Consider the following 16518-nt stretch of genomic DNA (forward strand, 5'->3'; position numbering starts at 1 on the left):
TCCACAAGGAACTCAAGAAGAAGGAAGACCAAAAGGTAGACATTTCATTCCTTCTTAAAAGGGGAACCTTTCTCTCTTAAGTTACTGCTTGACAGGTATTTGATCATAAAGACTGGGCGAGTAACTAATAAGCAGTAGGATATAGTTTCCATGACAATTTTTATTAATATATAATTCATAAGTTGATATTTTTAAAAGTATGCAACTCTGGCATTTTAGTATATTTGTAGATCTGAAGAACTTATACTATGACCTAAACTGAGATAACTGTGGGCTGCTGAAATGCTCTGTGGTAAAGGTGCTTGTTGCCAAGCCTGACAACCTATGTTTGATTCCTAGAACCTGCATTTTGGAAAGGGAAAATTAACTCTCACAAGTTGTCCATTGACCTTCACACGTGTCAAAGCATGTGCATGTACATGCACACAAAACACAACACAGCACACACACACATATATATACATATATACATATATACACAAATATACATATACCAACAAAAACACATACACATACAAATATACAATTGGCATCCATCCCTGTTCTCTCTCTCTCTCTCTCTTTCTCTCTCTCTCTTTCTTTCTCTCTCTCTCTCTCTCTCTCTCTCTCTCTCTCTCTCTCTCACACACACACACACACACACACACACACACACACACACACACACAAATATACAATTGGCATCCATCCCTGTTTTCTTCTCCCATTTCTATGGACTTGCCTGTTCTGTATTCTTCACACAAACATACTCATACTGTTTGGTCTTTGGGGACTTCCATCTTTCTTATAGCATGGGAAGCTCATAAAGTGCTTCCTTGCTATGTGTAACTGAATCATCTCTACCTATGGGCCTGCCACGTTTTCTTTATTCGTTCATCAGCTGGGGACCTTTGAACTCTGCACTTTGGGGCCTTTCTGTTTAGTAGTACTGTACAGATTCATGTTTCAGTTGTCAATTAACCTCTTCTCTAATTGAACCAGAGGCAGCTACATGTGTTCTTCACTACCTGCCCCACTGTTAATATTCCTTAAACAGCACAATAGTTGGGCCACTTCTTAAGCTCCATGCAGCTAACACACTCCCCTCTGATATTCCTGAGTTATTATACTTACTAACATCTATAGTCCACCTTTACTACCACAGACTTAGACCTGTAGCCCTCCTGGGCCAGATCCCTGACTCTTACATGATTGTTGTGCTCTCTCTTCTGTATCTCTCAGGCCTGGTCTTTACTCCTTTTCTGGCTTGGTAGCTCTGTCTCCTTCTTCCTCCTTTGGTCCCTTTGCCCAGGAATCCTAAAGTCATGCCTTTGTCTCCCTACCCAGGCATTGGCCACTGGAAACTTTATTTATCAATCAAAACCAACTGGGGATGGGGACAATTCTCTTGCAATTTGGGGGGCACAATTAACATAATACAAGCATTAGATCAAATCCACAACCGATTCATGTGTGAGCTTTGTGCAGACATGGATCCATTTCTTCAGGCTATCAACTTAGGAATGGAATTGATTCCTTGTGCAACTACCTTTACCCTGCCCTGATGGAAGGAAAGTTCAGGCTGCTGCATAGACATGGTGGCACAGAGACCACCTTGGGGTGGGAGCCATTTTTCTATAGTAAAATCAAAACTCTCACAAGATGTTGATTGATTTTCAAGATTGTGAAAAAACAGGTTTTGATGATTTTTGTCAAAGGCCCTTGATGTTACCTCCCCTTCATCCTTCTTTTAATAGTATTATGCTAAGGCTCTCACCCCACATTTTTATTATTATTAATTTCTTTGCTTTTAAGCTATATTAATGTGACTTGAACTTTGCTTTTAGTAGATGCATCATGTTCTAGAAATCAATCCATTAAAGTACATTTTACTTCTCCAAACTATGACAGAAAGACACCCTAATCGGGGTACTTTGGTGACTAACATTCCCCTGAGATGCCTGCCAGTCACTGCATGGTAGACTCCAATCTCAGAGTCTCTTCCCTTGCTCTCTTGCTCCCTCCTTTCCTTCATGCATCTTGTGTCATCTTTATAGAGGTATAATTTGCATTCATTAAAATTCTCCAATTTAACAGTGTAGTTCAGAGGCTCCGGCAACACTCAGCTGTGTAGTACCATCATGCTTATGATGTTTTAACAATTTTATGCCTAAACACTCTCCCTTCTGAAGTCTTGGCCTCTGGGAAGCTCATGTCCACATTTTAGTCCTGTGGCTAGAGCGATGCTAGGTGCCCCTGGAGTGTGCTGCCTGGGACTATGCAGCAGAAGCCCTCACTGCTGTGTCTTTTCCAAGTTTGGTTTCTGTCTGTCTGCTGTTTGCAAGTTTGGTTTCTGTCTGTCTGTTATTTGTGCTTTTCTCAGTGGGATTCTGTAATGGTCACTTAGTATAACTGTGTTTTCTACTTGACAGGTGTTGGGCATGTGGGTCATTTCCAGCTTTGGAATATTTCAGATACAAATATTATCATTCTTACGCAGGTAATTCTGTGATGATGTTTTTGTTTCCTGTAGAAAAGAAATTAGAGGTCAAATTATTGCTTAAGACTTAGGGAAGGGCAGGCTGGTTGTGACGTGTGGGGCTGATGATTTCTCTGTGTGTTCATTTGATGTCTGGATCTTAGGATTGATCAAAACCTGCTACCATTTAAGTTGGGCCATTGCCTTCAGGTTACTGAATTGAAAATTTTCAAGCACATATAATTCATTAATTATTTTCATAGATTTCTCAGTACATGTCTTGCTATCTTTTTTCTTAGCATCCTTAATCTTGTCCTTTGAAGAAAAAGTTGTTTGCTTTTCTTTTATGAGTTCTACTTTTGCATGCCTGGCTTGATAGTTTCCTCCCGCCAAGTCATCGTGGTCTTTCCTGATTTGTTTCTAGAAGTTTCATAACTGTGATTTTACACTAGTCCCATAATCCACTTTCAGTCTGTTAAAAGCTGAGACACTAAGTTAAAAAATGAAGCTTGATGTGGAAGCCCAGAATACTGACAGGGTGATCAGCATTTGCTGGGCCTTCACAGCTGCCCTTTGTAAAGCTGCAGATCCTATCTGGAACTCTATTCTGCCTGCCAACAGCCTGAATCCCCTTTTAGCACTCATGCAATTTCTTGGTTAAAGATGCTTCTTTAAAGTCTTGAAGTTTGGGTCTCAGTGTATCTTCCTCCTTTGAAATCCCTTTGCTTGTGCTGATGAGCCATGGGCTGCAGAAATGGCTAGCAGATAAGAGCACTTGTTGCCTCTGCAGAGAACCCAGGTTCAGTTTCCAGTCCCGATATTGTAGCTCACAACCATCCACAGCTCCAGCTTCAGGGAATCAGGATGCCCTATGGCCTCCTGAAGCACCAGGTGCACCTGTGGACCAAACACCTATGCACACAGATTTAAACAATAAAATACTGAGTTGTTTTGTCTGATCATAATCTATACATATTTCAATGTAACTTTAGAGTAAGTTTGTCAGTTTCCAGAGAACTCAATATTGATCAGTCTTTGTTGGCTCTTGTGGATCACCTTTTCAGGATTGGTGTGTTGGTGACGCTGAGTGATTTGCAGGTAGACTAGCTCTCTCTTCTGTAGCTATAAACACCGTGCATTTAAAAAGAACTCGCTTAGTTAATACTATCAATGACATACTGAGATTTTAAAAATATTCTTCTAAGTCTTCACTGGTAGTGTATAAGAAAAGCATTCACGTTCTATATTGATCTTTGGGGGTTTTTGTTTGTTTGTTTGTTTGTTTGTTTGTTTTTCAAGACAGGGTTTCTCTGTATAGCCCTGGCTGTCCTGGAACTCACTCTGTAGACCAGGCTGGCCTCGAACTCAGAAATCCGCCTGCCTCTGCCTCCCAGGTGCTGGGATTAAAGGCTGAGCCACCACCGCCTGGCTGTGTATTGAAAGCGTGCGCCACCACGGCCCGGCTGTGTATTGAAGGCGTGTGCCACCACCGCCTGGCTGTGTATTGATCTTTTATCCCATAACTTTGATGAACAGATTCATTAGGTTCCTGTCTCTTTTCTGCAGTGGTGAATGTGTCATATGCAAATGAAGCCAGTTTCAATTGTGTCTTTCTAATTTGTGGAACATCTGACGCCTTTTGTAGTCATAGTCACTGGTCAGGACAACTATAAATCAACTACAAATTCATATTCACCTGGGCATGATGGACCCCACACCTGGTTCATAACTTCAGAGAAATATTTCCATCTTTGGACCATTAAGTTCAATATTATTATGAGCTTTTTCTAGGAGAATTTTAACACATGTGGGGGTTCCTGGCATGTGACAATGCCAACATTCCTTCTTTCCTGCTCTAAGTGCAGTCCACAATTTTAAAAATAATGAAAGTGTTTTTTATGAAGATTATGCATGTATGTATGTATGTGTGTATTATTTTATGTGTATGAATGTTTTGTCTACATGTATGTTTGTACATTACATGTGTACTTCGTGCTTGCAGAAGCAGAAGAGGGTATCAGATCCTCTGGAATTGAAATTCCAGACAGTTGTTAACTGCCATGTGGGTGCTGGGAACTGAACCTGGGTAGAAGATCAGCCAGTGCTCTTATCTGCTGAGCCACATCTCTAGCTCCCAGCCCACAATTCTGATGTGTGCTTAGTTAGGCTTTGGTCCAGCATCTATCCACCTGAGCTTGTACACAGGTGTCCATTTAGCCAGAGACTCCATGAAGCATGCTAGAGAGGCCCAAAGGGCCTTTTGGGCACCTTGCTTCACAGTCTAGCCTCAGTGGCCTCATCCAGCTCTGGACTCTCTGGTTTTTCATGCCCCTTCCTACCTTATTCTGTAGCTAGGAAGCATGCTTCAGGCAATGAGGTGGAGATTTAGAGACTCGGTAGCTCTTTTCCATCTCTCGAGGTTTGCTGTATGGCATTGTCTGTTCTCTGAAGACTGAACACTGCACCCCTGTCTCTAATGGCCATGCTGAGGCTGAGGTCTTCTTGTTCCATTGTGGCCAGAATCAAAATATACTCCTGGCAAAGTTGAAATATGAACTTGATCTAATTATGTGTTTAAAAGGAATGTGTACGAGATAGAAAGTTTTAGAACTTAATTTATCTAAAAGGAAGAAAGGTCAGAATTGGTAAACTATGAATAGTACAAAAGGGCTGGGGCTCCTCAGAAGTACAGGGTTCTCAGAGAATAACAGTGCTCGGGCTACCTCAGTGGAGGAGAGAATCAGCACACCAGCATGTGTGAGAGTCAGCACACCAGCATGTGTGAGAGTCACTGCCCCCCTCCACATGCACACCATCTTTAGAACGGCTGGACCAGCTCCAGGAAATTGGTTCTGGCCTATCCTTCGTGAAGTGGTTCTGAGAACACTACTAAATTGTAGCGTATACAAACTAATTTAGGCAACTTGCTGTAAGAGCACACAGGCTCTGATGGCTTCAGACAGGCTGGAATTATTCCCAGGCTCTGAGAAGCTGGGGCTTGACCTCAATCTGCAGGACAATAGCCACTGGGATGCAGCAGTAAATGAATGCTGATTGTCTGTGAGATTGTGGGCCGGTGTTTAGACCTGCCCATTAAGCCTCTTGGTAGTGAGCTTCTAAATGGTAGTGGGCTCTTTGTTGGCATTGATCAGGGCGTTTAATATCTCAGAGTCTCCTGGCTGTTTTAGAACTCCCTCCCTCCGATTTTATCTTCCAAGGTTTGGTGATGCTCAACTAATAAACATTCAAAAGCATTAGAGATTCATGGAGGAAGAATCACACATCTACAAAGTGTACTATATATTTTAAATAAGAGAATTTACTAAATCTATAAGGGCAAAATGGTTTACATATACTGACACGGTTATAAATTAGAGCTGGTTAATAGAGAGAGCCTGGGTTTACTTGTAGAAGGAATTAAGGAATTATTTTCTAAGATTAAAAACAATCATGAGTAGGTTGGGAAAATGTACAACCATCTTTTCCAGGAATGAATGGCCCACCTATAAAGTAGGATGGCCTGAGGAGGACACTTTCTATCTCCCAATCATTTATAGGGTGAAGGTTTATTTAGTTTATGAGGCCTGGGGCTCGCTGCTCCCCACCTTTCTTCTCTAAAGGAAGGTCTGCCTCAGTTCCTGCCTTGCTCCCCCTTTCTGCTCTCTGAGGAAGATCTCTGTCCCCCTACTTATGTTCCTCCTGTTCCTGCCACCACTGGCCCTGCCCAGCCAGCACAGGCTGAGGGAGGAGCTGCAGCTGACTCCCCAGACTCTCCTGACTCCACTTGGAGTCCACCTCACAGGCCACACTGCCTAGAGGGTTGACTCTATTATGGCATTATCCCTCTGGGCCACAGGATCCCCAGATGCTCAGAGGAGACAGTTTGTGACATTTGCCAATAATGATCCTTAGAATTGGAAGGTGAAGAACTCCCAATTTTTAGAAAGACCATCAACTCTTACAGGTCTTCTAGATTCAATTGTGGTGACTCACCAGCCCACCACCATCAAGAACTGCTCCAGGTCCTTTCACAACAGGGGGTGGGGCAGGAGCAGGGAAGAAGGGTTGGCGGGGGAGAAAGGAAGGATCATGGGAGGTTTCTGGAAATTGGTTCCGGAATAAATAGGCTGCCCACTCAAGTCTAGGCTGATATCTTTGCATGCCTTTCCTTTGCCTTGCCCTGATTGGGATTTTAATACTGTTGAAGGTAAAGGAGAAGCTCCAGGTCCACTGCCAGATTCTGATGAGGGGCCTCTGAGAGACCACCAACAGCCCACAAATTTATCTAATGTGAGCCAGGTGACGCAGGGAAAGAATGACAGACCCAGAGAATATCCAAGAAAGACTTTTTGAAGTCTACAAGATCTACACTGCTTTTGGCCCAAAAGTCAGAGAGCACCAGTCAGCTGTGAACACGGCTTTGGATAACCACACTCCCCCTGACAGCCATTGGAAACTTCAGTCACAGAATGACTTGGAGACATGTCAGGAGGCCACACTGAGACTTGCTACAGGAGCTGAATCAACTTGACTACTACCAAGTGTCTGCAAAGAAGGCTCAGCTTTGTCAGCCTGAGGTCACCTATCTGGGGTACATATTCAAGGAGGGGCAGCCAATGCATGCTGTTAAACGCCCTGGAAGTAAACCATTCTCAACATCCCAGTTCCATTAACCTGAAGGCAAGTATGGAAATTTCTGGGATCTACCTTTGGATATCATGGTTCATTAAGATAGCTAAACCATTATATGAGACCACTGGGGACAAGAGCCAAAATAGAATGGACCCCAGAGATGGACCTGGCTTTTAAGACTCTAGGAAGAGCTTTATTGGAGGTGCTGGTCTTGACCCTCCCAGACATTCACAAACCTTTCCACCTGTATGTGGATCAGAGAAAGGGGATAGAAAAGGAGTGCTCACCCAAACTTTGAGACCACAGAAAAGACCTATGGCTTATTTATCTAAGAAGCAGGACCTTGTGGCCCAAGGATGACCAGGGCTGCCTCTAGATCATAGCTGCCACTGCTCTGCTAGTCAAGGATGCTGACAAAATAACCGTGGGGCAGGAATGTATTATTACCATTCCCCATGCTATTGAGGGCACTCTCAAGAATCTACCTGGCTGGTGGCTATCTAATGCCAGACTGGTACACTTTCAGCCTATACTTTTGAATCCCCCTTGCATATGATAAAGCCCATCATCTGCCATAAACCCAACCACCCGGCTACCTCACCTGGCCACAGATGTGCAGCATGATTGTACATCTAGAACATCATGTCAGACTCGACTGACATACCCTGGCCAGATGTGGAATGTATCTACTTCATGGATGGGAGCAGCTTCATCCAGAATGGATTCAGGTTACAAGGGAGACTTGGACTCTATTATTTGGGCAACTACTTTGCCACCAGAAACTTCAGCCCAAAAACGCTGAACTAAGGTTCTAACCCAAGCTTCAAAACTGACTAAAGGAGCCATAGCTAACACTAATAGCAGATGGGATTATTGACTGATGAAGGAAAACCATCAAAAATAAGGAAAAAAATACTTGTTTTATTAGAGACATTATGGCTTCCTCTCAAAATGGCCATAATTCATTGCCATGGGCATCATTAAAGGACATCAGAAATACCACGAAGGAACAGGCTAGCTAATAAAGGTGAAAAGGGAGGCTACCCACAATTCCCTTGCTGACATCCTGGTAGCTTTGCTGCCCCATGCACTCCCAGCCATCCCTGAATATATTGCTGAAGATAAATGAGATCAGGCAAAATGCCAAGGAGTTTCCAGAAGAGACGGATGGTTGTTCACCTCTGAAGGCTGCACCATCCTACCTAAGGAGTTTGCTAAGCAACTCATCCATCAGATTCATCGAGTTTCACACCTGGTCACTGAAAACTGAAGGAATTGCTGTGAGGGGCAAGGAACAAATATTTGATTTAGGACACTTGGTTGATCAGGTAATCTCAGACTGTGCCACCTGCCAAGCTAACTCATAAGTCCCCAATCAAGGAGCCGCTCCAGGAACTAGAATCAGGGGTCAAAGGCCAGGGACTAATTGGAAATAGATTGTACAGAAATAAAACCAGGACCATATGGATATAAATATTTACTAGTTTTTGTAGACACCTTTTCAAGATTGGCAGAAGCCTACCCTACAAAGGAGACTGCCAGTATAATGGCAAAGAAACTTCTGGAAAACATAACCAGGTATGATTTGCCTACCCTGCTTTGGGTCTGACAATGGACCAGCATTCATCTCTCGGGTAACTGAATCTCTAGCACAGGTTCTGGGGACAATTGGTAATTACATTGTGCATACAGACCAGAGTTCAGGGTGAGTTGAGAGGAGAAAGTGGACCCTGAAGGAGGCTTTGACCAAATTAACCCCTGAAGCCGGCAGTGACTGCTTGTCTCTCCTACATTATGCCTTATATAGGGCTAGGAACACCTCCTATACATTGGCCCCACCCCCTTTGAAAGTTAGGTCCCTTTCCATGTTGCCTAACTTTCAGTCTGCTATCTTAGCTGAATATGACCAACATAAGTTTTAAAATCCTTGGAAGCCCTCCATAGAATCCAGAAGCAACTGTGGCCTGCCATCCACCAAGTTTATGAGTCTGACCCTCCCCCTAACCCCCATTGCTTTGAACCAGGTAATGAAGTCTGGATTAAGAGACATAACCACATGATTCTGGAACCTGGCTGCAAAGGACCTTATGCCATGATCCTGAGCACACCTATGGTTGTTAAAATGAACAGGACCAGGATGTGGATACACCACTCCCACGTTAAGCCTGCAGTTGAGGTCTTAGTGGAGGAGACTTCCAGGGAAAGTGCCACAAGAACAATGGAAGGTCATTACCCCACACCCTAAGGATAGCTAAAACTGCAAATCCAGTGCTCCTGATGCTGTTTTCTTGCTGCTTACACTTCGCTGCCTCAGCCACTACCCCCCTTACTATCTGGGTACCCCAGGAGGTGATGGAAGAAGCTTATCATCAAATTCACAATGGCTGGCAAGAAAGCTGATTGGACTGCCAGTTCTGAACTCCTCTCTCCCCAGACTTAACATAGAACTGTTGGTTACTGGACAGGGACTCTGCATTGGAAATAAGAAACCCCCAGCCTATTTCCACTTCTGCAAGCACATTGTAACCCCTACTGTTTCAGGACACATGCTGCCCCCAGAGAATGCTTGGTGAACTTGTACCTCAGGGCTTACCCCACGCATTTATTGCCTGGTTGTAAATACTAAGGATTTTTTTGTATGACTGAGGGTTTTGTTTTTTTTTTTCTTTTGGTTATTCCAGTACAGCTTGTACCCAGAATGACTTCTTACTCTGGGGAGGATGTCATCAACCAGCTAACACCTCCAAACAATTGGGTTAAAAGGGTGGTCATTTCCATTGTGTTGCTATGTTACTAGGTTCTCTCCTTAGCTGGCTGGCTGGAGCTGCTAATATAGAGGCCTCAGCCCTAATACTCCAAGGTGAAAATTACAAGTCCCTATGGACGGCAATAGATGCAGGTATATAGGAGATGCAAATTACAAGTCCCTATGGACGGCAATAGATGCAGGTATATAGGAGATGCAAAAGTCCATCATGGCCCTTCAGGAGTCCCTATCCTTTCTGGCAGAACTAATCTTACAGACGAGGCCTAGACTTGCTGTTCCTTCAGCAGCCACTGTGTAGCCACTGTGTGACCCTGTGTAGCCACTCAGAGGTGTTCAAAAAAGTCCTTGGCCTTAGGCAGAAAGAGACTACAAGATAGATCCTACTGATGTTAACTTTGACTTATGGTCCCTATAGAATCAATGCTTTAGTTAGGTTTGTTAAGGAATGGATTTATTAAACATCTCAAGGATTTGAGATAGCACAAAACTGAAGGGAAAAATGAGAAGGCTAGGCTGACTAGCCTACAAAGTGGCAGTTTAGGAGACTAAGTCTGTTAGATTGAGGATGGATGTCCCACTCAGGAAGACACAGAGACAGAGATCGATGCAATAAGAAAGAGGCTTTTAGTAATCCAGTATACTGGGGTCATTTGCGTTGAGGCAAAGGCGATGCCGAGGAATGAAAGCACATACTCTTTATACCCTTTCAAAACATAGTTTTACAGCATGAGTTGGTTATCTTTCCCAATATTCTTTGTTTCCATTGACCTTTGTCCCCTAGGTGAGGAGGAGATACCTGTTGCATGTAAGAGGGGTGGGGGGAGACCCACCCTCTCCTGGGGACGTTTCCTGGAACCAGGCATTACTCCCCACAATTAGGGTATCTCTTGGGGATGGATGTTTGTTGAGTAAACCCTTCTGAAGCTCTCTGTCTTTAGGCTTAATGGACATTCCTGGCTCCTCGGTATTTTTATGAGATGTCTCGGTTTGCTCAGTTCTTACAAGTCTAAGTACTGGGCAAGCCCAGACAAGCCTAGGCAAGTCAGTTACTAGAAAACAAACAAGCAAACACAAAAACAAAAACAAAAACAAAAACACCTGGCTTCAGTTAGCTAGTCAGGAACTGCCTACCATCTGCCACCTGGCCTGAAGCAAAGACGATGGGTCAGCAGCAGTTTCCAGACATCCCCAGCATCAGTTTCCAATTCTGGTATTGGTTCTGGAATGTCCATAGAGATGGACCCAACAGATTAAGATAGAGGTCACCTATCCCAGAATTCCCCTAAGTTGCTTTAAATCAGGCCTCCAAGCTAACTTGGTTGTCTCTCTATCTTGGTAATGAGAGACTATAGCATGCTGGACTTCTGCAGAATAAAAACACTCTGCTTTTACATACTATTTGAGTGCAGGGTATCATTCTTTGGTGAACCATAGACCCTTACACAAGTTAACCACATGTTAAGTCTGAGATGCCAAAGGCTCTGAAAGCATGAACACCTGAGATCCATTCTCAGAATCATGTTAGTCACCTGGCATGCCTGTTTATGCATATAATCCCAGTTCTGGTAGGGTGGGGACAGAAGCACTCCTGGGATTTGCTAGCCAGTCAGCCTGGCCTAATGCAGGAGACCCAGGTCCTAGTGAAAGACCCGGTCTCATAAAACAAGATAGAGAAGTTCTGAGGAATGACACCTGAGTTTGACCTCTGGCTTCCATACATACATGCATACATGCATACATCTTTAGTATCTACACACACACACACACACACACACACACACACACACACATGAGTCATTATAGTCTTGATTCTCCTTGCATTTCTTTTCTCTTTCACTCATATAAAGGACACCTTGGTGAATGGCAGCTGTAGTCTTTGCTTGATTTGAGATGCCTTGGCTCCAAAGCCACAACTCCTGGTCTACACTGTTCTATCTCTACCATGTTTCCAGATTAATGAAGATTAATTAAAGTCACAGTCTTGACCTATATAATTCATGTTCTACCATTTGATATTGGCCCAAAGCATGAGAAAACTTTCATCTGGATTGAGGCCTTTCAGAGACATTTTAGATCTGTGGTATTTTGCCAAGTAAACAAAAAGAATGGCCATTGCAGCATTTTTTAGAAAATGTATCATATTTCCTTTTTCCATTGACTGTTTTAATTCTCTGTAGACGAATAACAACAAAACTGTGCTCAGAAGCTCAACAGGCCTCTGGGCAACTCCACCCCCTTTCCCTGCAAGAAAATCCTTTAGTATAATACTTCTAATTGAGAATCTGAAGACTGTCTCCAGGCATAAGTTCTCCTGCACTGTTTCCAAGGATTCTACCTAAGGCTGGCCCCCACAAATTTTGTGAAATAGTTCTTTCTCTAATTTGAGAAAGAACTGATGATTCTTTAAAAAAAAAAAAGATTTATTAATTTTTATGCATTTGGGTATCTGGCTGAGTATATGCATGTCCACCCCAACTGTGCATGCCTGGTGCCCATGAGGTGTAAGACGCTCTGGGACTAGACTTACAGGTGACAAACCGTCATGCAGAGTCTAGGATTTGAACCTAGGCACTCTGGAAAAGCACCCAGTGCTCTTAACCTTTAAGTTTTCTTTCCAGCCCCACTTAACTGCAGCTTTATGTAAATCCCCTGGCATTTTATCTGAATGGGCAGCAGTGAGGAACCTGGGCCAAATGTGAACATGACAGCACCAAAACCCAGCTATGCACCAGGCTGCCAAGCACCACTGTAAGTCAAGTAAAGGGAGCCATGCCAACCCTGTACAGGCCTTGCAGGAATGGAGAGCTCATGGGAATGAGGGCTTTGTGAAAGTGCCTTCACACAATGTGGAGTTGAACTCTGTTAATCAGCAGTTTCAATACATGTGAAATGTCTTGTTTAACCAGGTCAAGGTGGGGATGGGGCAAAAAAGGAGTTTTGATGCAGGACAAAACAGTTTTTGTAAGATCTGAATAAACAGGGACATCTCAGAAAACCACGGGGAGGCCAGGAATTTCCTTAATAAGATAAGCTCAGGAACTTTAGGAAGGTAGTGGAACTCTCCAGAAGGGAAAGGCTAATTAACATTGCTCAGATCACAGGGTGAAAACCAACCTGCGGGTGGGGAACATTCCACAGGGTGGACCAATGCCCACCTTCAGACAAGGGAAGTCCTTGCCACCTCATTCCCTGAAGACCAATCAGTTTAAAAAGTCATACTGTTTTGCCAATCACATTGTGTCTAATGGCTGCTGCCCTGAACATTGTATAAAAGCTCACTGAACAAACTGTGTGGGGTCACCACCTCTCCTTAGGGTCTGGGACGGTCCCAGTGCACTGGAATATTAAAAATCCTCTTGCTTTTTTGCATCAAATAGGCTCCATGTGACTTACTCAGGGGGTCTCCTGTAAGCTAAGGCTTGATGGGGTAATGTAATTTTAAAATGCTCACTGTCTGGAAATCATCAAGAACATAAAGGAAGGGTTGCAATCCAGCAAGGTGTTGCCCCTGGGGTTTCAGGACATGGAAATAAATGTCAGTACAGGCTTTTGTAGGGATGAATAGCTGCTGAGAGCTATGAGCAGGAGCCCTGTTTATTCACCAGCTCCATAGGGACTGTTGCTCTGGAGCACCTTGGGCCAGCCCAGAACACAACACCCTGCTCCACCGCTCACTCCAGCCTCTCAATTGCTTTCCCACTGTTGTTGGCTGACCCAGCCTCCAGCTCACTTGCTTTTATCCCTCCTGTTCCCAACTCCTTTCTCTCACTTTGGCCTAGTATGTAAAGCATAAAGAGGTGCCAGGAGGTATGAGTGTATTTCCCATCACTCTGTACAGTCCATGGACAGGGTGGACTTCAGCCAGATCCAAGTGCTCAGGGGACTGTTTGCAGGTGACAGGTGATGCTGATGACAGCTGGTTCTGTTTTTCAGTTACTCAATGGCATTCACCAGAGGCTCCGTGTGTATGCATTCTGGGTCATCAGCTCCTGGAGATCAGTGTCATAATGTGTGTAACCTTATTCCTCAGGAGCCAGGACTATCCTCACATACTCTGACATACTTTTGCACACACACACACACACACACACACACACACACACATACACACACACACAGTTTGGAAGTTCACTCTAGAATCAGAAACTGCTCCCATTCTTAGTTCAGAGTAATCTCTCCTTATGTCTGCTTTTTCTCTCTGACATATTTGTTTATTTAAGATTTTTTTAAGTGTAGTAATTTTAAAGTTCCAGAAGTTTATATCACAAAACACTTTCAAATGTATGGCTGGTTCCGGGCTAGTTCAGCAAAGCTCTTCTTCATAGGCTGGCATCTCCAGATGTTTCCATCAGAAGTTCTCCCAAACTTGATGCCAGTGCAGGTCATGGAGGGGCTTGCACAAGCTCAGTGTGTGTGAGCCCTGACATCCTCAGTAGCTGTGAAAACAGGATTCATCATCAGGTATAGCTGTGCGGGACTCATTTGCTGTTTCTGTTGCAGTCAAATGAATGAGATGGAAAACCATGGTGCACCCTGATTGTGTGTTTGTCTACTGGCTTTAGGAAAGGGCCCGGGGGCAGCATACAGAGCCCTGCTGCCATCACAGTGAGCTTTCTTTCATGGGCACCCAGAAGGATTTTGTTCATTGTTTAATCATGCTCTTTATAATGAATCTTTTTAGAGTAGAGTTTCCATCTCACATATAGATCCTGTGATACTCTTTCCTCTGGGCAGAACAAAGTTATCATCTGAAGTGAGGCAGGGGGACCCTTGACCTGCCATCCTGGTGGCTGGAAGGAAAGGACACTGTGGTGGCTCACCTAAATCCCAGGCCTGAAGAGGATAGTGCCTTCTACTTCATGAGGCAGAAAGTCTTCACCCTTTCTCACCATCTACGGAGGCCGAGCACCCGCCTGAGGCTGGCTACCATGCTAGAGGTGAGGCAGAGAGGATGGAGACCATGCTAGAGGTGAGGCAGAGAGGATGGTGACCATGCTAGAAGCGAGGCAGAGAGGATGGTGACCATGCTAGAGGTGAGGCAGAGAGGATGGTGACCATGCTAGAAGCGAGGCAGAGAGGATGGTGACCATGCTAGAGGTGAGACAGAGAGGATGGTGACCATGCTAGAAGCGAGGCAGAGAGGATGGTGACCATGCTAGAGGTGAGAGAGAGGATGGTGACCATGCTAGAGGTGAGAGAGAGGATGGTGACCATGCTAGAGGTGAGAGAGAGGATGGTGACCATGCTAGAGGTGAGGCAGAGAGGATGGTGACCATGCTAGAGGTGAGGCAGAGAGGATGGAGACCATGCTAGAGGCGAGGCAGAGAGGATGGTGACCATGCTAGAGGCGAGGCAGAGAGGATGGTGACCATGCTAGAGGTGAGGCAGAGAGGATGATGACGGCAACCAAACACGTGCCTGCAGGTTGACTGAACATCACACTGTGTCCTGTGTGTCTATCTCTTGATGAGACAGACCAGCATGCCATGCTCAAAGTCTACATGCCTCCCACCTAACCATGCAGGTCTCTCTCAGTTCACAGCTAGAGAAGCTCTGGAAGAGAGCAGCAGAAACAGCGAATGATACAAAAGCAGAAAAAACTGAGAAGAAAGAATTTACACTGGAGTCAAAAATGAGTGACCATAGCCTGGGGACACAGATTCAGCTTACCCCAAATTCCATGTTTGATTAAATTTTTATAGTGACAGAACAAAGCCATAAATGGGGTACTTTTCAAATACATTAATAACATTGAGTAGGTGGTCACAGAAAAGTGGGGGAATCTCTGCTATTAGCTTCACATCCTGTCTGACAACACTCTCCCCCCTTTGCTGGTCTGAGTTAGGGGTCTGTTAATATTTTCCAGGAAGTTCTTACCTAGGATGATAGGTGCACTCATGGGAGCCCAGATGGTCCAAGTTGAATCATTTTATTTCAGTGAAGCTTTGAAAGAGGCTACTTAAAAATAGCTCACAAGAAGGTTTCACCCTTGGTTAGGTTTAGTTTGGTAAATCTCAGGCTGGAACAGATTAGTAGAAAATGGAAGCATTTTCAGTCTGCTGAGTTGTGTCCTGCTGTCTGTGAAGTTCCTGGGTGTTTGTGTCCTCTCATTAGGAGGGCAGCACAGGAAAGAAGCAGCTTCCACAGACTCCCTTGCTTCCCAGAAGGTTCTGTTTCTGTGCTCACTAAAGGGAGCTCTCAGGTGACATGAGGATAGCTCGGAATGCCCTTCCTTCCATCTTCTTCTACCGAAGTACTCCTTTCCAGACTCTGTTTTTGACATGAGCTGGTTTTTGTTAACCCCGTTCGATGAGAGTAAGACTACTACCACAATTTTGAGCCAAATTTTAAGCAAGCTTTAATTAAATACCGGCCAGGATGATGGACTCTGGCTAATCCCATCCTAGAGGGTCCCCAAAATGGCCCCCAGCTGCATTGGTCAGGAGGTTTATAAAGGCTTGCATATTTTCCACCTTCATCCCCTGACTGTACGTCAGTCTACATACCTCCCGCTGCCCTGTGTGATCTGATCAAGCACATCTGAGGTAGCTGGGTCAACAAAACTTGTTCAGAGAAGTAGAGGCATGTGGCTTGTTACAGGGACAGCAGCAGGCAGCATCTCAGGAGCTGTCTGTTCTTAGGCAAGGGGCTTAGGAGTTAG

The 16518-nt window shown here is 44.4% G+C and overlaps 1 protein-coding gene across 2 annotated transcripts in view; it reads left to right on the plus strand.

Moving 5' to 3' along the window:
- Positions 1 to 16518, plus strand: part of Dpp6 (dipeptidyl peptidase like 6) — a 933905-nt gene that overhangs the window by 145619 nt on the left and 771768 nt on the right. The window lies entirely within an intron of this gene.

The sequence above is a fragment of the Mastomys coucha genome, unplaced genomic scaffold (genome assembly GCF_008632895.1).
Source record: "Mastomys coucha isolate ucsf_1 unplaced genomic scaffold, UCSF_Mcou_1 pScaffold19, whole genome shotgun sequence".
Taxonomy (NCBI): Eukaryota; Metazoa; Chordata; class Mammalia; order Rodentia; family Muridae; genus Mastomys; species Mastomys coucha.